Below are 24,272 nucleotides of genomic sequence, written 5' to 3' on the forward strand. Positions count from 1 at the left end.
AAACACTAAACTCTTCATTATCTTTACTCTCAGGATCCTGGACATCATCATCCTGGGGGCAGAAATGGATCGTGAAGTCCCCCAGAGGCAGTCACGACTGCCACGAAGACACTGCATGGAGGGGAGGGACGATGGGCGACTGCCACCATACCGACTGAAGCCCATAAAGGCAAATATATATGTATTAACATTAAGTATTTCAAACACTAAACTCTTCATTATCTTTACTCTCAGCATTCTGGACATCATCATGCTGGGGATAGAAATGGATCGTGAAGTCCCCCAGAGGCAGTGACGACTACCACGAAGACACTGCATGGAGGGGAGGGACGATGGGCGACTGCCACCATACCGACAGAGGCCCATAAAGGCAAGCATATATCTGCTAGTATCAACTCTTTCAAACACTAAACTCTTCATTATCTATGCTCTCAGCGCTCTGGACATCATCATCCTGGGGGCAGAAATGGATCGTGAAGTCCCCCAGAGGCAGTGACGACTGCCATGAAGAACTGCATGGACGGGAGGGACGATGGGCGACTGCCACCATACCGACTGAAGCCCATAAAGGCAAGTATATATGTATTAACATTAACTATTTCAAACACTAAACTCTTCATTATCTTTACTCTCAGGACCCTGGACATCATCATCCTGGGGGCAGAAATGGATCGTGAAGTCCCCCAGAGGCAGTGACGACTGCCACGAAGAGACTGCATGGACAGGAGGGACGATGGGCGACTGCCACCATACCGACAGAGGCCCATGATGGCAAGTATATATCTGTTAATATCAACTCTTTCAAACACTAACCTCTTCATTATCTTTACTCTCAGGACCCTGGACATCATCATCCTGGGGGCAGAAATGGATCGTGAAGTCCCCCAGAGGCAGTGACGACTGCCATGAAGACACTGCATGGACGGGAGGGACGATGGGCGACTGCCACCATACCGACAGAGGCCCATATAGGCAAGTATATATCTGTTAATATCAACTCTTTGAAACACTAAACTCTTCATTATCTTTACTCTCAGGATCCTGGACATCATCATCCTGGGGGCAGAAATGGATCGTGAAGTCCCCCAGAGGCAGTCACGACTGCCACGAAGACACTGCATGGAGGGGAGGGACGATGGGCGACTGCCACCATACCGACTGAAGCCCATAAAGGCAAATATATATGTATTAACATTAAGTATTTCAAACACTAAACTCTTCATTATCTTTACTCTCAGCATTCTGGACATCATCATGCTGGGGATAGAAATGGATCGTGAAGTCCCCCAGAGGCAGTGACGACTACCACGAAGACACTGCATGGAGGGGAGGGACGATGGGCGACTGCCACCATACCGACAGAGGCCCATAAAGGCAAGCATATATCTGCTAGTATCAACTCTTTCAAACACTAAACTCTTCATTATCTATACTCTCAGCGCTCTGGACATCATCATCCTGGGGGCAGAAATGGATCGTGAAGTCCCCCAGAGGCAGTGACGACTGCCATGAAGAACTGCATGGACGGGAGGGACGATGGGCGACTGCCACCATACCGACTGAAGCCCATAAAGGCAAGTATATATGTATTAACATTAACTATTTCAAACACTAAACTCTTCATTATCTTTACTCTCAGGACCCTGGACATCATCATCCTGGGGGCAGAAATGGATCGTGAAGTCCCCCAGAGGCAGTGACGACTGCCACGAAGAGACTGCATGGACAGGAGGGACGATGGGCGACTGCCACCATACCGACAGAGGCCCATGAAGGCAAGTATATATCTGTTAATATCAACTCTTTCAAACACTAACCTCTTCATTATCTTTACTCTCAGGACCCTGGATATCATCATCCTGGGGGCAGAAATGGATCGTGAAGTCCCCCAGAGGCAGTGACGACTGCCATGAAGACACTGCATGGACGGGAGGGACGATGGGCGACTGCCACCATACCGACAGAGGCCCATATAGGCAAGTATATATCTGTTAATATCAACTCTTTGAAACACTAAACTCTTCATTATCTTTACTCTCAGGATCCTGGACATCATCATCCTGGGGGCAGAAATGGATCGTGAAGTCCCCCAGAGGCAGTGACGACTGCCACGAAGACACTGCATGGAGGGGAGGGACGATGGGCGACTGCCACCATACCGACTGAAGCCCATAAAGGCAAATATATATGTATTAACATTAAGTATTTCAAACACTAAACTCTTCATTATCTTTACTCTCAGCATTCTGGACATCATCATGCTGGGGATAGAAATGGATCGTGAAGTCCCCCAGAGGCAGTGACGACTACCACGAAGACACTGCATGGAGGGGAGGGACGATGGGCGACTGCCACCATACCGACAGAGGCCCATAAAGGCAAGCATATATCTGCTAATATCAACTCTTTCAAACACTAAACTCTTCATTATCTATACTCAAAGCACTCTTGACATCATCATCCTGGGGGCAGAAATGGATCGTGAAGTCCCCCAGAGGCAGTGACGACTGCCATGAAGACACTGCATGGACGGGAGGGACGATGGGCGACTGCCACCATACCGACAGAGGCCCATATAGGCAAGTATAAATCTGTTAATATCAACTCTTTGAAATACTAAACTCTTCATTATCTTTACTCTCAGGATCCTGGACATCATCATCCTGGGGGCAGAAATGGATCGTGAAGTCCCCCAGAGGCAGTCACGACTGCCACGAAGACAATGCATGGAGGGGAGGGACGATGGGCGACTGCCACCATACCGACTGAAGCCCATAAAGGCAAATATATATGCATTAACATTAAGTATTTCAAACACTAAACTCTTCATTATTTTTACTCTCAGCATTCTGGACATCATCATGCTGGGGATAGAAATGGATCGTGAAGTCCCCAGAGGCAGTGACGACTGCCACGAAGACACTGCATGGAGGGGAGGGACGATGGGCTACTGCCACCATACCGACAGAGGCCGATAAAGGCAAGCATATATCTGCTAATATCAACTCTTTCAAACACTAAACTCTTCACTATCTATACTCTCAGCGCTCTGGACATCATCATCCTGGGGGCAGAAATGGATCGTGAAGTCCCCCAGAGGCAGTGACGACTGCCACGAAGACACTGCATGGAGGGGAGGGACGATGGGCGACTGCCACCATACCGAGAGAGGCCCATAAAGACAAGTACATATCTGTTAATATCAACTCTTTCAAACACTAAACTCTTCACTATCTATACTCTCAGCGCTCTGGACATCATCATCCTGGGGGCAGAAATCGATCGTGAAGTCCCCCAGAGGCAGTGACGACTGCCATGAAGACACTGCATGGACGGGAGGGACGATGGGCGACTGCCACCATACCGACTGAATCCCATAAAGGCAAGTATATATGTATTAACATTAACTATTTCAAACACTAAACTCTTCATTATCTTTACTCTCAGGACCCTGGACATCATCATCCTGGGGGCAGAAATGGATCGTGAAGTCCCCCAGAGGCAGTGACGACTGCCATGAAGAACTGCATGGACGGGAGGGACGATGGGCGACTGCCACCATACCGACAGAGGCCCATAAAAGCAAGTATATATCTGTTAATATCAACTCTTTCAAACACTAACCTCTTCACTAACTATACTCTCAGCGGTCTGGACATCATCATCCTGGGGGCAGAAATGGATCGTGAAGTCCCCCAGAGGCAGTGACGACTGCCATGAAGAACTGCATGGACGGGAGGGACGATGGGCGACTGCCACCATACCGACTGAAGTCCATAAAGGCAAGTATATATGTATTAACATTAACTATTTCAAACACTAAACTCTTCATTATCTTTACTCTCAGGACCCTGGACATCATCATCCTGGGGGCAGAAATGGATCGTGAAGTCCCCCAGAGGCAGTGACGACTGCCACGAAGAGACTGCATGGACAGGAGGGACGATGGGCGACTGCCACCATACCGACAGAGGCCCATAAAGGCAAGTATATATCTGTTAATATCAACTCTTTCAAAGACTAACCTCTTCATTATCTTTACTCTCAGGACCCTGGACATCATCATCCTGGGGGCAGAAATGGATCGTGAAGTCCCCCAGAGGCAGTGACGACTGCCATGAAGACACTGCATGGACGGGAGGGACGATGGGCGACTGCCACCATACCGACAGAGGCCCATATAGGCAAGTATATATCTGTTAATATCAACTCTTTGAAACACTAAACTCTTCATTATCTTTACTCTCAGGATCCTGGACATCATCATCCTGGGGGCAGAAATGGATCGTGAAGTCCCCCAGAGGCAGTCACGACTGCCACGAAGACACTGCATGGAGGGGAGGGACGATGGGCGACTGCCACCATACCGACTGAAGCCCATAAAGGCAAATATATATGTATTAACATTAAGTATTTCAAACACTAAACTCTTCATTATCTTTACTCTCAGCATTCTGGACATCATCATGCTGGGGATAGAAATGGATCGTGAAGTCCCCCAGAGGCAGTGACGACTACCACGAAGACACTGCATGGAGGGGAGGGACGATGGGCGACTGCCACCATACCGACAGAGGCCCATAAAGGCAAGCATATATCTGCTAGTATCAACTCTTTCAAACACTAAACTCTTCATTATCTATGCTCTCAGCGCTCTGGACATCATCATCCTGGGGGCAGAAATGGATCGTGAAGTCCCCCAGAGGCAGTGACGACTGCCATGAAGAACTGCATGGACGGGAGGGACGATGGGCGACTGCCACCATACCGACTGAAGCCCATAAAGGCAAGTATATATGTATTAACATTAACTATTTCAAACACTAAACTCTTCATTATCTTTACTCTCAGGACCCTGGACATCATCATCCTGGGGGCAGAAATGGATCGTGAAGTCCCCCAGAGGCAGTGACGACTGCCACGAAGAGACTGCATGGACAGGAGGGACGATGGGCGACTGCCACCATACCGACAGAGGCCCATGAAGGCAAGTATATATCTGTTAATATCAACTCTTTCAAACACTAAACTCTTCATTATCTTTACTCTCAGGACCCTGGACATCATCATCCTGGGGGCAGAAATGGATCGTGAAGTCCCCCAGAGGCAGTGACGACTGCCATGAAGACACTGCATGGACGGGAGGGACGATGGGCGACTGCCACCATACCGACAGAGGCCCATATAGGCAAGTATATATCTGTTAATATCAACTCTTTGAAACACTAAACTCTTCATTATCTTTACTCTCAGGATCCTGGACATCATCATCCTGGGGGCAGAAATGGATCGTGAAGTCCCCCAGAGGCAGTCACGACTGCCACGAAGACACTGCATGGAGGGGAGGGACGATGGGCGACTGCCACCATACCGACTGAAGCCCATAAAGGCAAATATATATGTATTAACATTAAGTATTTCAAACACTAAACTCTTCATTATCTTTACTCTCAGCATTCTGGACATCATCATGCTGGGGATAGAAATGGATCGTGAAGTCCCCCAGAGGCAGTGACGACTACCACGAAGACACTGCATGGAGGGGAGGGACGATGGGCGACTGCCACCATACCGACAGAGGCCCATAAAGGCAAGCATATATCTGCTAATATCAACTCTTTCAAACACTAAACTCTTCATTATCTATACTCAGAGCGCTCTTGACATCATCATCCTGGGGGCAGAAATGGATCGTGAAGTCCCCCAGAGGCAGTGACGACTGCCATGAAGACACTGCATGGACGGGAGGGACGATGGGCGACTGCCACCATACCGACAGAGGCCCATATAGGCAAGTATAAATCTGTTAATATCAACTCTTTGAAATACTAAACTCTTCATTATCTTTACTCTCAGGATCCTGGACATCATCATCCTGGGGGCAGAAATGGATCGTGAAGTCCCCCAGAGGCAGTCACGACTGCCACGAAGACACTGCATGGAGGGGAGGGACGATGGGCGACTGCCACCATACCGACTGAAGCCCATAAAGGCAAATATATATGCATTAACATTAAGTATTTCAAACACTAAACTCTTCATTATTTTTACTCTCAGCATTCTGGACATCATCATGCTGGGGATAGAAATGGATCGTGAAGTCCCCAGAGGCAGTGACGACTGCCACGAAGACACTGCATGGAGGGGAGGGACGATGGGCTACTGCCACCATACCGACAGAGGCCGATAAAGGCAAGCATATATCTGCTAATATCAACTCTTTCAAACACTAAACTCTTCATTATCTATGCTCTCAGCGATCTGGACATCATCATCCTGGGGGCAGAAATGGATCGTGAAGTCCCCCAGAGGCAGTGACGACTGCCATGAAGACACTGCATGGACGGGAGCTACGATGGGCGACTGCCACCATACCGACAGAGGCCCATAAAGACAAGTATATATCTGTTAATATCAACTCATTCAAACACTAAACTCTTCATTATCTTTACTCTCAGGATCCTGGACATCATCATCCTGGGGGCAGAAATGGATCGTGAAGTCCCCCAGAGGCAGTGACGACTGCCACGAAGACACTGGATGGACGGGAGGGACGATGGGCGACTGCCACCATAACGACAGAAGCCCATAAAGGCAAGTATATATGTATTAACATTAACTATTTCAAACACTAAACTCTTCATTATCTTTACTCTCAGGACCCTGTACATCATCATCCTGGGGCCAGAAGTGGATCGTGAAGTCCCCCAGAGGCAGTGACGACTGCCATGAAGACACTGCATGGACGGGAGCTACGATGGGCGACTGCCACCATACCGACAGAGGCCCATAAAGACAAGTATATATCTGTTAATATCAACTCTTTCAAACACTAACCTCTTCATTATCTTTACTCTCAGGACCCTGGACATCATCATCCTGGGGGCAGAAATGGATCGTGAAGTCCCCCAGAGGCAGTGACGACTGCCATGAAGAACTGCATGGACGGGAGGGACGATGGGCGACTGCCACCATACCGACTGAAGTCCATAAAGGCAAGTATATATGTATTAACATTAACTATTGCAAACACTAAACTCTTCATTATCTTTACTCTCAGGACCCTGGACATCATCATCCTGGGGGCAGAAATGGATCGTGAAGTCCCCCAGAGGCAGTGACGACTGCCACGAAGAGACTGCATGGACAGGAGGGACGATGGGCGACTGCCACCATACCGACAGAGGCCCATAAAGGCAAGTATATATCTGTTAATATCAACTCTTTCAAAGACTAACCTCTTCATTATCTTTACTCTCAGGACCCTGGACATCATCATCCTGGGGGCAGAAATGGATCGTGAAGTCCCCCAGAGGCAGTGACGACTGCCATGAAGACACTGCATGGACGGGAGGGACGATGGGCGACTGCCACCATACCGACAGAGGCCCATATAGGCAAGTATATATCGGTTAATATCAACTCTTTGAAACACTAAACTCTTCATTATCTTTACTCTCAGGATCCTGGACATCATCATCCTGGGGGCAGAAATGGATCGTGAAGTCCCCCAGAGGCAGTCACGACTGCCACGAAGACACTGCATGGAGGGGAGGGACGATGGGCGACTGCCACCATACCGACTGAAGCCCATAAAGGCAAATATATATGTATTAACATTAAGTATTTCAAACACTAAACTCTTCATTATCTTTACTCTCAGCATTCTGGACATCATCATGCTGGGGATAGAAATGGATCGTGAAGTCCCCCAGAGGCAGTGACGACTGCCACGAAGACACTGCATGGAGGGGAGGGACGATGGGCGACTGCCACCATACCGACTGAAGCCCATAAAGGCAAATGTATATGTATTAACATTAAGTATTTCAAACACTAAACTCTTCATTATCTTTACTCTCAGCATTCTGGACATCATCATCCTGGGGATAGAAATGGATCGTGAAGTCCCCCAGAGGCAGTGACGACTACCACGAAGACACTGCATGGAGGGGAGGGACGATGGGCGACTGCCACCATACCGACAGAGGCCCATAAAGGCAAGCATATATCTGCTAATATCAACTCTTTCAAACACTAAACTCTTCATTATCTACACTCAAAGCGCTCTTGACATCATCATCCTGGGGGCAGAAATGGATCGTGAAGTCCCCCAGAGGCAGTGACGACTGCCATGAAGACACTGCATGGACGGGAGGGACGATGGGCGACTGCCACCATACCGACAGAGGCCCATATAGGCAAGTATAAATCTGTTAATATCAACTCTTTGAAATACTAAACTCTTCATTATCTTTACTCTCAGGATCCTGGACATCATCATCCTGGGGGCAGAAATGGATCGTGAAGTCCCCCAGAGGCAGTCACGACTGCCACGAAGACACTGCATGGAGGGGAGGGACGATGGGCGACTGCCACCATACCGACTGAAGCCCATAAAGGCAAATATATATGCATTAACATTAAGTATTTCAAACACTAAACTCTTCATTATTTTTACTCTCAGCATTCTGGACATCATCATGCTGGGGATAGAAATGGATCGTGAAGTCCCCAGAGGCAGTGACGACTGCCACGAAGACACTGCATGGAGGGGAGGGACGATGGGCTACTGCCACCATACCGACAGAGGCCCATAAAGGCAAGCATATATCTGCTAATATCAACTCTTTCAAACACTAAACTCTTCATTATCTATGCTCTCAGCGATCTGGACATCATCATCCTGGGGGCAGAAATGGATCGTGAAGTCCCCCAGAGGCAGTGACGACTGCCATGAAGACACTGCATGGACGGGAGCTACGATGGGCGACTGCCACCATACCGACAGAGGCCCATAAAGACAAGTATATATCTGTTAATATCAACTCATTCAAACACTAAACTCTTCATTATCTTTACTCTCAGGATCCTGGACATCATCATCCTGGGGGCAGAAATGGATCGTGAAGTCCCCCAGAGGCAGTGACGACTGCCACGAAGACACTGGATGGAGGGGAGGGACGATGGGCGACTGCCACCATAACGACAGAAGCCCATAAAGGCAAGTATATATGTATTAACATTAACTATTTCAAACACTAAACTCTTCATTATCTTTACTCTCAAGACCCTGTACATCATCATCCTGGGGCCAGAAGTGGATCGTGAAGTCCCCCAGAGGCAGTGACGACTGCCATGAAGACACTGCATGGACGGGAGCTACGATGGGCGACTGCCACCATACCGACAGAGGCCCATAAAGACAAGTATATATCTGTTAATATCAACTCTTTCAAACACTAACCTCTTCATTATCTTTACTCTCAGGACCCTGGACATCATCATCCTGGGGGCAGAAATGGATCGTGAAGTCCCCCAGAGGCAGTGACGACTGCCACGAAGACACTGGATGGACGGGAGGGACGATGTGCGACTGCCACCATAACGACAGAAGCCCATAAAGGCAAGTATATATGTATTAACATTAACTATTTCAAACACTAAACTCTTCATTATCTTTACTCTCAGGATCCTGGACATCATCATCCTGGGGTCAGAAATGGATCGTGAAGTCCCCCAGAGGCAGTGACGACTGCCATGAAGAACTGCATGGACGGGAGGGACGATGGGCGACTGCCACCATACCGACTGAAGTCCATAAAGGCAAGTATATATGTATTAACATTAACTATTTCAAACACTAAACTCTTCATTATCTTTACTCTCAGGACCCTGGACATCATCATCCTGGGGGCAGAAATGGATCGTGAAGTCCCCCAGAGGCAGTGACGACTGCCACGAAGAGACTGCATGGACAGGAGGGACGATGGGCGACTGCCACCATACCGACAGAGGCCCATAAAGGCAAGTATATATCTGTTAATATCAACTCTTTCAAAGACTAACCTCTTCATTATCTTTACTCTCAGGACCCTGGACATCATCATCCTGGGGGCAGAAATGGATCGTGAAGTCCCCCAGAGGCAGTGACGACTGCCATGAAGACACTGCATGGACGGGAGGGACGATGGGCGACTGCCACCATACCGGCAGAGGCCCATATAGGCAAGTATATATCTGTTAATATCAACTCTTTGAAACACTAAACTCTTCATTATCTTTACTCTCAGGATCCTGGACATCATCATCCTGGGGGCAGAAATGGATCGTGAAGTCCCCCAGAGGCAGTCACGACTGCCACGAAGACACTGCATGGAGGGGAGGGACGATGGGTGACTGCCACCATACCGACTGAAGCCCATAAAGGCAAATATATATGTATTAACATTAAGTATTTCAAACACTAAACTCTTCATTATCTTTACTCTCAGCATTCTGGACATCATCATCCTGGGGATAGAAATGGATCGTGAAGTCCCCCAGAGGCAGTGACGACTACCACGAAGACACTGCATGGAGGGGAGGGACGATGGGCGACTGCCACCATACCGACAGAGGCCCATAAAGGCAAGCATATATCTGCTAATATCAACTCTTTCAAACACTAAACTCTTCATTATCTATGCTCTCAGCGCTCTGGACATCATCATCCTGGGGGCAGAAATGGATCGTGAAGTCCCCCAGAGGCAGTGACGACTGCCATGAAGAACTGCATGGACGGGAGGGACGATGGGCGACTGCAACCATACCGACTGAAGCCCATAAAGGCAAGTATATATGTATTAACATTAACTATTTCAAACACTAAACTCTTCATTATCTTTACTCTCAGGACCCTGGACATCATCATCCTGGGGGCAGAAATGGATCGTGAAGTCCCCCAGAGGCAGTGACGACTGCCATGAAGACACTGCATGGACGGGAGGGACGATGGGCGACTGCCACCATACCGACAGAGGCCCATAAAGGCAAGTATATATCTGTTAATATCAACTCTTTCAAACACTAAACTCTTCATTATCTATACTCAAAGCGCTCTTGACATCATCATCCTGGGGGCAGAAATGGATCGTGAAGTCCCCCAGAGGCAGTGACGACTGCCATGAAGACACTGCATGGACGGGAGGGACGATGGGCGACTGCCACCATACCGGCAGAGGCCCATATAGGCAAGTATATATCTGTTAATATCAACTCTTTGAAACACTAAACTCTTCATTATCTTTACTCTCAGGATCCTGGACATCATCATCCTGGGGGCAGAAATGGATCGTGAAGTCCCCCAGAGGCAGTCACGACTGCCACGAAGACACTGCATGGAGGGGAGGGACGATGGGTGACTGCCACCATACCGACTGAAGCCCATAAAGGCAAATATATATGTATTAACATTAAGTATTTCAAACACTAAACTCTTCATTATCTTTACTCTCAGCATTCTGGACATCATCATCCTGGGGATAGAAATGGATCGTGAAGTCCCCCAGAGGCAGTGACGACTACCACGAAGACACTGCATGGAGGGGAGGGACGATGGGCGACTGCCACCATACCGACAGAGGCCCATAAAGGCAAGCATATATCTGCTAATATCAACTCTTTCAAACACTAAACTCTTCATTATCTATGCTCTCAGCGCTCTGGACATCATCATCCTGGGGGCAGAAATGGATCGTGAAGTCCCCCAGAGGCAGTGACGACTGCCATGAAGAACTGCATGGACGGGAGGGACGATGGGCGACTGCAACCATACCGACTGAAGCCCATAAAGGCAAGTATATATGTATTAACATTAACTATTTCAAACACTAAACTCTTCATTATCTTTACTCTCAGGACCCTGGACATCATCATCCTGGGGGCAGAAATGGATCGTGAAGTCCCCCAGAGGCAGTGACGACTGCCATGAAGACACTGCATGGACGGGAGGGACGATGGGCGACTGCCACCATACCGACAGAGGCCCATAAAGGCAAGTATATATCTGTTAATATCAACTCTTTCAAACACTAAACTCTTCATTATCTATACTCAAAGCGCTCTTGACATCATCATCCTGGGGGCAGAAATGGATCGTGAAGTCCCCCAGAGGCAGTGACGACTGCCATGAAGACACTGCATGGACGGGAGGGACGATGGGCGACTGCCACCATACCGACAGAGGCCCATATAGGCAAGTATAAATCTGTTAATATCAACTCTTTGAAATACTAAACTCTTCATTATCTTTACTCTCAGGATCCTGGACATCATCATCCTGGGGGCAGAAATGGATCGTGAAGTCCCCCAGAGGCAGTCACGACTGCCACGAAGACACTGCATGGAGGGGAGGGACGATGGGCGACTGCCACCATACCGACTGAAGCCCATAAAGGCAAATATATATGTATTAACATTAAGTATTTCAAACACTAAACTCTTCATTATTTTTACTCTCAGCATTCTGGACATCATCATGCTGGGGATAGAAATGGATCGTGAAGTCCCCAGAGGCAGTGACGACTGCCACGAAGACACTGCATGGAGGGGAGGGACGATGGGCTACTGCCACCATACCGACAGAGGCCCATAAAGGCAAGCATATATCTGCTAATATCAACTCTTTCAAACACTAAACTCTTCATTATCTATGCTCTCAGCGCTCTGGACATCATCATCCTGGGGGCAGAAATGGATCGTGAAGTCCCCCAGAGGCAGTGACGACTGCCATGAAGACACTGCATGGACGGGAGCTACGATGGGCGACTGCCACCATACCGACAGAGGCCCATAAAGACAAGTATATATCTGTTAATAGCAACTCATTCAAACACTAACCTCTTCATTATCTTTACTCTCAGGATCCTGGACATCATCATCCTGGGGGCAGAAATGGATCGTGAAGTCCCCCAGAGGCAGTGACGACTGCTACGAAGACACTGGATGGACGGGAGGGACGATGGGCGACTGCCACCATAACGACAGAAGCCCATAAAGGCAAGTATATATGTATTAACATTAACTATTTCAAACACTAAACTCTTCATTATCTTTACTCTCAGGACCCTGTACATCATCATCCTGGGGCCAGAAGTGGATCGTGAAGTCCCCCAGAGGCAGTGACGACTGCCATGAAGACACTGCATGGACGGGAGCTACGATGGGCGACTGCCACCATACCGACAGAGGCCCATAAAGACAAGTATATATCTGTTAATATCAACTCTTTCAAACACTAAACTCTTCATTATCTTTACTCTCAGGATCCTGGACATCATCATCCTGGGGGCAGAAATGGATCGTGAAGTCCCCCAGAGGCAGTGACGACTGCCACGAAGACACTGGATGGACGGGAGGGACGATGGGCGACTGCCACCATAACGACAGAAGCCCATAAAGGCAAGTATATATGTATTAACATTAACTATTTCAAACACTAAACTCTTCATTATCTTTACTCTCAGGATCCTGGACATCATCATCCTGGGGTCAGAAATGGATCGTGAAGTCCCCCAGAGGCAGTGACGACTGCCACTAAGACACTGCATGGACGGGAGGGACGATGGGCGACTGCCACCATAACGACAGAAGCCCATAAAGGCAAGTATATATGTATTAAAATTAACTATTTCAAACACTAAACTCTTCATTATTTTTACTCTCAGGACCCTGGACATCATCATCCTGGGGGCAGAAATGGATCGTGAAGTCCCCCAGAGGCAGTGACGACTGCCACGAAGACACTGCATGGACAGGAAGGACGATGGGCGACTGCCACCATACCGACAGAGGCCCATAAAGGCAAGTATATATCTGTTAATATCAACTCTTTCAAACACTAACCTCTTCATTATCTTTACTCTCAGGACCCTGGACATCATCATCCTGGGGGCAGAAATGGATCGTGAAGTCCCCCAGAGGCAGTGACGACTGCCACGAAGACACTGCATGGACGGGAGGGACGATGGGCGACTGCCACCATACCGACTGAAGCCCATAAAGGCAAATATATATGTATTAACATTAAGTATTTCAAACACTAAACTCTTCATTATCTTTACTCTCAGCATTCTGGACATCATCATCCTGGGGATAGAAATGGATCGTGAAGTCCCCCAGAGCCAGTGACGACTGCCACGAAGACACTGCATGGAGGGGAGGGACGATGGGCGACTGCCACCATACCGACTGAAGCCTATAAAGGCAAGTATATATGTATTAATATTTGCTATTTCAAACACTAAACTCTTCATTATCTTTACTCTCAGGATCCTGGACATCATCATCCTGGGGGCAGAAATGGATCGTGAAGTCCCCCAGAGGCAGTGACGACTGCCATGAAGACACTGCATGGACGGGAGGGACGATGGGCGACTGCCACCATACCGACAGAGGCCCATAAAGGCAAGTATATATCTGTTGATATCAACTCTTTCAAACACTAAACTCTTCATTATCTTTACTCTCAGGATCCTGGACATCATCATCCTGGGGGCAGAAATGGACCGTGAAGTCCCCCAGAGGCAGTGACGACTGCCATGAAGACACTGCATGGACGGGAGGGACGATGGGCGACTGCCACCATACCGATTGAAGCCCATAAAGGCAAGTATATATGTATTAACATTAACTATTTCAAACACTAAACTCTTCATTATCTTTACTCTCAGGACCCTGGACATCATCATCCTGGGGGCAGAAATGGACCGTGAAGTACCCAAGAGGCAGTGACGTCTGCCACGAAGACACTGCATGGACGGGAGGGACGATGGGCGACTGCCACCATACCGACTGAAGCCCATAAAGGCAAGTATACATCTGTTTATATCAACTCTTTCAAACACTAAACTCTTCATTACCTTTACTCTCAGGACCCTGGACATCATCATCCTGGGGGCAGAAATGGACCGTGAAGTCCCCCAGAGGCAGTGACGACTGCCACGAAGACACTGCATGGACGGGAGGGACGATGGACGACTGCCACCATACCGACAGAAGCCCATAAAGGCAAGTATATATGTATTAACATTAACTATTTCAAACACTAAACTCTTCATTATCTTTAATCTCAGCATTCTGGACATCATCATCCTGGGGGAAGAAATGGATCGTGAAGTCCCCCAGAGGCAGTGACGACTGCCACGAAGCCACTGCATGGAGGGGAGGGACGATGGGCGACTGCCACCATACCGACAGAGGCCCATAAAGGCAAGTATATATCTGTTAATATGAACTCTTTCAAACACTAAACTCTTCATTATCTATACTCTCAGCGCTCTGGACATCATCATCCTGGGGGCAGAAATGGATCGTGAAGTCCCCCAGAGGCAGTGACGACTGCCATGAAGACACTGCATGGACGGGAGGGACGATGGGCGACTGCCACCATACCGACAGAGGCCCATAAAGGCAAGTATATATCTGTTGATATCAACTCTTTCAAACACTAAACTCTTCATTAACTATACTCTCAGCGCTCTGGACATCATCATCCTGGGGGCAGAAATGGATCGTGAAGTCCCCCAGAGGCAGTGACGACTGCCATGAAGACACTGCATGGACGGGAGGGACGATGGGCGACTGCCACCATACTGACTGAAGCCCATAAAGGCAAGTATATATGTATTAACATTAACTATTTCAAACACTAAACTCTTCATTATCTTTACTCTCAGGACCCTGGACATCATCATCCTGGGGGCAGAAATGGATCGTGAAGTCCCCCAGAGGCAGTGACGACTGCCACGAAGACACTGCATGGACGGGAGGGAGGATGGGCGACTGCCACCATACCGACAGAGGCCCATAAAGGCAAGTATATATCTGTTGATATCAACTCTTTCAAACACTAAACTCTTCATTAACTATACTCTCAGCGCTCTGGACATCATCATCCTGGGGGCAGAAATGGATCGTGAAGTCCCCCAGAGGCAGTGACGACTGCCATGAAGACACTGCATGGACGGGAGGGACGATGGGCGACTGCCACCATACTGACTGAAGCCCATAAAGGCAAGCATATATGTATTAACATTAACTATTTCAAACACTAAACTCTTCATTATTTTTACTCTCAGGACCCTGGACATCATCATCCTGGGGGCAGAAATGGATCGTGAAGTCCCCCAGAGGCAGTGACGACTGCCATGAAGACACTGCATGGACGGGAGGGACGATGGGCGACTGCCACCACACCGACTGAATCCCATAAAGGCAAGTATATATGTATTAACATTAACTATTTCAGACACTAAACTCTTCATTATCTTTACTCTCAGCATTCTGGACATCATCATCCTGGGGGCAGAAATGGATCGTGAAGTCCCCCAGAGGCAGTGACGACTGCCACGAAGACACTGCATGGACGGGAGGGACGATGGGCGACTGCCACCATACCGATAGAGGCCCATAAAGGCAAGTATATATCTGTTGATATCAACTCTTTCAAACACTAAACTCTTCATTAACTATACTCTCAGCGCTCTGGACATCATCATCCTGGGGGCAGAAATGGATCGTGAAGTCCCCCAGAGGCAGTGACGACTGCCATGAAGACACTGCATGGACGGGAGGGACGATGGGCGACTGCCACCATACTGACTGAAGCCCATAAAGGCAAGTATATATGTATTAACATTAACTATTTCAAACACTAAACTCTTCATTATCTTTACTCTCAGGACCCTGGACATCATCATCCTGGGGGCAGAAATGGATCGTGAAGTCCCCCAGAGGCAGTGACGACTGCCACGAAGACACTGCATGGACGGGAGGGAGGATGGGCGACTGCCACCATACCGACAGAGGCCCATAAAGGCAAGTATATATCTGTTGATATCAACTCTTTCAAACACTAAACTCTTCATTAACTATACTCTCAGCGCTCTGGACATCATCATCCTGGGGGCAGAAATGGATCGTGAAGTCCCCCAGAGGCAGTGACGACTGCCATGAAGACACTGCATGGACGGGAGGGACGATGGGCGACTGCCACCATACTGACTGAAGCCCATAAAGGCAAGTATATATGTATTAACATTAACTATTTCAAACACTAAACTCTTCATTATTTTTACTCTCAGGACCCTGGACATCATCATCCTGGGGGCAGAAATGGATCGTGAAGTCCCCCAGAGGCAGTGACGACTGCCATGAAGACACTGCATGGACGGGAGGGACGATGGGCGACTGCCACCACACCGACTGAATCCCATAAAGGCAAGTATATATGTATTAACATTAACTATTTCAGACACTAAACTCTTCATTATCTTTACTCTCAGCATTCTGGACATCATCATCCTGGGGGCAGAAATGGATCGTGAAGTCCCCCAGAGGCAGTGACGACTGCCACGAAGACACTGCATGGACGGGAGGGACGATGGGCGACTGCCACCATACCGATAGAGGCCCATAAAGGCAAGTATATATCTGTTGATATCAACTCTTTCAAACACTAAACTCTTCATTAACTATACTCTCAGCGCTCTGGACATCATCATCCTGGGGGCAGAAATGGATCGTGAAGTCCCCCAGAGGCAGTGACGACTGCCATGAAGACACTGCATGGACGGGAGGGACGATGGGCGACTGCCACCATACTGACTGAAGCCCATAAAGGCAAGTATATATGTATTAACATTAAGTATTTCAAACACTAAACTTTTCATTATTTTTACTCTCAGGACCCTGGACATCATCATCCTGGGGGCAGAAATGGATCGTGAAGTCCCCCAGAGGCAGTGACGACTGCCATGAAGACACTGCATGGACGGGAGGGACGATGGGCGACTGCCACCACACCGACTGAATCCCATAAAGGCAAGTATATATGTATTAACATTAACTATTTCAGACACTAAACTCTTCATTATCTTTACTCTCAGCATTCTGGACATCATCATCCTGGGGGCAGAAATGGATCGTGAAGTCCCCCAGAGGCAGTGACGACTGCCACTAAGACACTGCAGGGACGGGAGGGACGATGGGCGACTGCCACCATAACGACAGAAGCCCATAAAGGCAAGTATATATGTATTAACATTAACTATTTCAAACACTAAACTCTTCATTATCTTTACTCTCAGGATCCTGGACATCATCATCCTGGGGTCAGAAATGGATCGTGAAGTCCCCCAGAGGCAGTGACGACTGCCACTAAGACACTGCATGGACGGGAGGGACGATGGGCGACTGCCACCATAACGACAGAAGCCCATAAAGGCAAGTATATATGTATTAAAATTAACTATTTCAAACACTAAACTCTTCATTATTTTTACTCTCAGGACCCTGGACATCATCATCCTGGGGGCAGAAATGGATCGTGAAGTCCCCCAGAGGCAGTGACGACTGCCACGAAGAGACTGCATGGACAGGAAGGACGATGGGCGACTGCCACCATACCGACAGAGGCCCATAAAGGCAAGTATATATCTGTTAATATCAACTCTTTCAAACACTAAACTCTTCATTATCTTTACTCTCAGGACCCTGGACATCATCATCCTGGGGGCAGAAATGGATCGTGAAGTCCCCCAGAGGCAGTGACGACTGCCACGAAGACACTGCATGGACGGGAGGGACGATGGGCGACTGCCACCATACCGACTGAAGCCCATAAAGGCAAATATATATGTATTAACATTAAGTATTTCAAACACTAAACTCTTCATTATCTTTACTCTCAGCATTCTGGACATCATCATCCTGGGGATAGAAATGGATCGTGAAGTCCCCCAGAGCCAGTGACGACTGCCACGAAGACACTGCATGGAGGGGAGGGACGATGGGCGACTGCCACCATACCGACTGAAGCTTATAAAGGCAAGTATATATGTATTAATATTTGCTATTTCAAACACTAAACTCTTCATTATCTTTACTCTCAGGGCCCTGGACATCATCATCCTGGGGGCAGAAATGGATCGTGAAGTCCCCCAGAGGCAGTGACGACTGCCATGAAGACACTGCATGGACGGGAGGGACGATGGGCGACTGCCACCATACCGACAGAGGCCCATAAAGGCAAGTATATATCTGTTAATATCAACTCTTTCAAACACTAAACTCTTCATTATCTTTACTCTCAGGATCCTGGACATCATCATCCTGGGGGCAGAAATGGATCGTGAAGTCCCCCAGAGGCAGTGACGACTGCCATGAAGACACTGCATGGACGGGAGGGACGATGGGCGACTGCCACCATACCGATTGAAGCCCATAAAGGCAAGTATATATGTATTAACATTAACTATTTCAAACACTAAACTCTTCATTATCTTTACTCTCAGGACCCTGGACATCATCATCCTGGGGGCAGAAATGGACCGTGAAGTACCCAAGAGGCAGTGACGTCTGCCACGAAGACACTGCATGGACGGGAGGGACGATGGGCGACTGCCACCATACCGACTGAAGCCCATAAAGGCAAGTATACATCTGTTTATATCAACTCTTTCAAACACTAAACTCTTCATTACCTTTACTCTCAGGACCCTGGACATCATCATCCTGGGGGCAGAAATGGACCGTGAAGTCCCCCAGAGGCAGTGACGACTGCCACGAAGACACTGCATGGACGGGAGGGACGATGGACGACTGCCACCACACCGACAGAAGCCCATAAAGGCAAGTATATATGTATTAACATTAACTATTTCAAACACTAAACTCTTCATTATCTTTAATCTCAGCATTCTGGACATCATCATCCTGGGGGAAGAAATGGATCGTGAAGTCCCCCAGAGGCAGTGACGACTGCCACGAAGCCACTGCATGGAGGGGAGGGACGATGGGCGACTGCCACCATACCGACAGAGGCCCATAAAGGCAAGTATATATCTGTTAATATGAACTCTTTCAAACACTAAACTCTTCATTATCTATACTCTCAGCGCTCTGGACATCATCATCCTGGGGGCAGAAATGGATCGTGAAGTCCCCCAGAGGCAGTGACGACTGCCACGAAGACACTGCATGGACGGGAGGGAGGATGGGCGACTGCCACCATACCGACAGAGGCCCATAAAGGCAAGTATATATCTGTTGATATCAACTCTTTCAAACACTAAACTCTTCATTAACTATACTCTCAGCGCTCTGGACATCATCATCCTGGGGGCAGAAATGGATCGTGAAGTCCCCCAGAGGCAGTGACGACTGCCATGAAGACACTGCATGGACGGGAGGGACGATGGGCGACTGCCACCATACTGACTGAAGCCCATAAAGGCAAGTATATATGTATTAACATTAACTATTTCAAACACTAAACTCTTCATTATCTTTACTCTCAGGACCCTGGACATCATCATCCTGGGGGCAGAAATGGATCGTGAAGTCCCCCAGAGGCAGTGACGACTGCCACGAAGACACTGCATGGACGGGAGGGAGGATGGGCGACTGCCACCATACCGACAGAGGCCCATAAAGGCAAGTATATATCTGTTGATATCAACTCTTTCAAACACTAAACTCTTCATTAACTATACTCTCAGCGCTCTGGACATCATCATCCTGGGGGCAGAAATGGATCGTGAAGTCCCCCAGAGGCAGTGACGACTGCCATGAAGACACTGCATGGACGGGAGGGACGATGGGCGACTGCCACCATACTGACTGAAGCCCATAAAGGCAAGTATATATGTATTAACATTAACTATTTCAAACACTAAACTCTTCATTATTTTTACTCTCAGGACCCTGGACATCATCATCCTGGGGGCAGAAATGGATCGTGAAGTCCCCCAGAGGCAGTGACGACTGCCATGAAGACACTGCATGGACGGGAGGGACGATGGGCGACTGCCACCACACCGACTGAATCCCATAAAGGCAAGTATATATGTATTAACATTAACTATTTCAGACACTAAACTCTTCATTATCTTTACTCTCAGCATTCTGGACATCATCATCCTGGGGGCAGAAATGGATCGTGAAGTCCTCCAGAGGCAGTGACGACTGCCACGAAGACACTGCATGGACGGGAGGGACGATGGGCGACTGCCACCATACCGATAGAGGCCCATAAAGGCAAGTATATATCTGTTGATATCAACTCTTTCAAACACTAAACTCTTCATTAACTATACTCTCAGCGCTCTGGACATCATCATCCTGGGGGCAGAAATGGATCGTGAAGTCCCCCAGAGGCAGTGACGACTGCCATGAAGACACTGCATGGACGGGAGGGACGATGGGCGACTGCCACCATACTGACTGAAGCCCATAAAGGCAAGTATATATGTATTAACATTAAGTATTTCAAACACTAAACTCTTCATTATTTTTACTCTCAGGACCCTGGACATCATCATCCTGGGGGCAGAAATGGATCGTGAAGTCCCCCAGAGGCAGTGACGACTGCCATGAAGACACTGCATGGACGGGAGGGACGATGGGCGACTGCCACCACACCGACTGAATCCCATAAAGGCAAGTATATATGTATTAACATTAACTATTTCAGACACTAAACTCTTCATTATCTTTACTCTCAGCATTCTGGACATCATCATCCTGGGGGCAGAAATGGATCGTGAAGTCCCCCAGAGGCAGTGACGACTGCCACTAAGACACTGCATGGACGGGAGGGACGATGGGCGACTGCCACCATAACGACAGAAGCCCATAAAGGCAAGTATATATGTATTAACATTAACTATTTCAAACACTAAACTCTTCATTATCTTTACTCTCAGGATCCTGGACATCATCATCCTGGGGTCAGAAATGGATCGTGAAGTCCCCCAGAGGCAGTGACGACTGCCACTAAGACACTGCATGGACGGGAGGGACGATGGGCGACTGCCACCATAACGACAGAAGCCCATAAAGGCAAGTATATATGTATTAAAATTAACTATTTCAAACACTAAACTCTTCATTATTTTTACTCTCAGGACCCTGGACATCATCATCCTGGGGGCAGAAATGGATCGTGAAGTCCCCCAGAGGCAGTGACGACTGCCACGAAGAGACTGCATGGACAGGAAGGACGATGGGCGACTGCCACCATACCGACAGAGGCCCATAAAGGCAAGTATATATCTGTTAATATCAACTCTTTCAAACACTAACCTCTTCATTATCTTTACTCTCAGGACCCTGGACATCATCATCCTGGGGGCAGAAATGGATCGTGAAGTCCCCCAGAGGCAGTGACGACTGCCACGAAGACACTGCATGGACGGGAGGGACGATGGGCGACTGCCACCATACCGACTGAAGCCCATAAAGGCAAATATATATGTATTAACATTAAGTATTTCAAACACTAAACTCTTCATTATCTTTACTCTCAGCATTCTGGACATCATCATCCTGGGGATAGAAATGGATCGTGAAGTCCCCCAGAGCCAGTGACGACTGCCACGAAGACACTGCATGGAGGGGAGGGACGATGGGCGACTGCCACCATACCGACTGAAGCCTGTAAAGGCAAGTATATATGTATTAATATTTGCTATTTCAAACACTAAACTCTTCATTATCTTTACTCTCAGGGCCCTGGACATCATCATCCTGGGGGCAGAAATGGATCGTGAAGTCCCCCAGAGGCAGTGACGACTGCCATGAAGACACTGCATGGACGGGAGGGACGATGGGCGACTGCCACCATACCGACAGAGGCCCATAAAGGCAAGTATATATCTGTTAATATCAACTCTTTCAAACACTAAACTCTTCATTATCTTTACTCTCAGGACCCTGGACATCATCATCCTGGGGGCAGAAATGGACCGTGAAGTCCCCCAGAGGCAGTGACGACTGCCATGAAGACACTGCATGGACGGGAGGGACGATGGGCGACTGCCACCATACCGATTGAAGCCCATAAAGGCAAGTATATATGTATTAACATTAACTATTTCAAACACTAAACTCTTCATTATCTTTACTCTCAGGACCCTGGACATCATCATCCTGGGGGCAGAAATGGACCGTGAAGTACCCAAGAGGCAGTGACGTCTGCCACGAAGACACTGCATGGACGGGAGGGACGATGGGCGACTGCCACCAAACCGACTGAAGCCCATAAAGGCAAGTATACATCTGTTTATATCAACTCTTTCAAACACTAAACTCTTCATTACCTTTACTCTCAGGACCCTGGACATCATCATCCTGGGGGCAGAAATGGACCGTGAAGTCCCCCAGAGGCAGTGACGACTGCCACGAAGACACTGCATGGACGGGAGGGACGATGGACGACTGCCACCATACCGACAGAAGCCCATAAAGGCAAGTATATATGTATTAACATTAACTATTTCAAACACTAAACTCTTCATTATCTTTAATCTCAGCATTCTGGACATCATCATCCTGGGGGAAGAAATGGATCGTGAAGTCCCCCAGAGGCAGTGACGACTGCCACGAAGCCACTGCATGGAGGGGAGGGACGATGGGCGACTGCCACCATACCGACAGAGGCCCATAAAGGCAAGTATATATCTGTTAATATGAACTCTTTCAAACACTAAACTCTTCATTATCTATACTCTCAGCGCTCTGGACATCATCATCCTGGGGGCAGAAATGGATCGTGAAGTCCCCCAGAGGCAGTGACAACTGCCACGAAGACACTGCATGGACGGGAGGGAGGATGGGCGACTGCCACCATACCGACAGAGGCCCATAAAGGCAAGTATATATCTGTTGATATCAACTCTTTCAAACACTAAACTCTTCATTAACTATACTCTCAGCGCTCTGGACATCATCATCCTGGGGCAGAAATGGATCGTGAAGTCCCCCAGAGGCAGTGACGACTGCCATGAAGACACTGCATGGACGGGAGGGACGATGGGCGACTGCCACCATACTGACTGAAGCCCATAAAGGCAAGTATATATGTATTAACATTAACTATTTCAAACACTAAACTCTTCATTATCTTTACTCTCAGGACCCTGGACATCATCATCCTGGGGGCAGAAATGGATCGTGAAGTCCCCCAGAGGCAGTGACGACTGCCACGAAGACACTGCATGGACGGGAGGGAGGATGGGCGACTGCCACCATACCGACAGAGGCCCATAAAGGCAAGTATATATCTGTTGATATCAACTCTTTCAAACACTAAACTCTTCATTAACTATACTCTCAGCGCTCTGGACATCATCATCCTGGGGGCAGAAATGGATCGTGAAGTCCCCCAGAGGCAGTGACGACTGCCATGAAGACACTGCATGGACGGGAGGGACGATGGGCGACTGCCACCATACTGACTGAAGCCCATAAAGGCAAGTATATATGTATTAACATTAACTATTTCAAACACTAAACTCTTCATTATTTTTACTCTCAGGACCCTGGACATCATCATCCTGGGGGCAGAAATGGATCGTGAAGTCCCCCAGAGGCAGTGACGACTGCCATGAAGACACTGCATGGACGGGAGGGACGATGGGCGACTGCCACCACACCGACTGAATCCCATA

Source organism: Haliotis asinina, unplaced genomic scaffold, assembly GCF_037392515.1.
Source record: "Haliotis asinina isolate JCU_RB_2024 unplaced genomic scaffold, JCU_Hal_asi_v2 scaffold_38, whole genome shotgun sequence".
Taxonomy (NCBI): Eukaryota; Metazoa; Mollusca; class Gastropoda; order Lepetellida; family Haliotidae; genus Haliotis; species Haliotis asinina.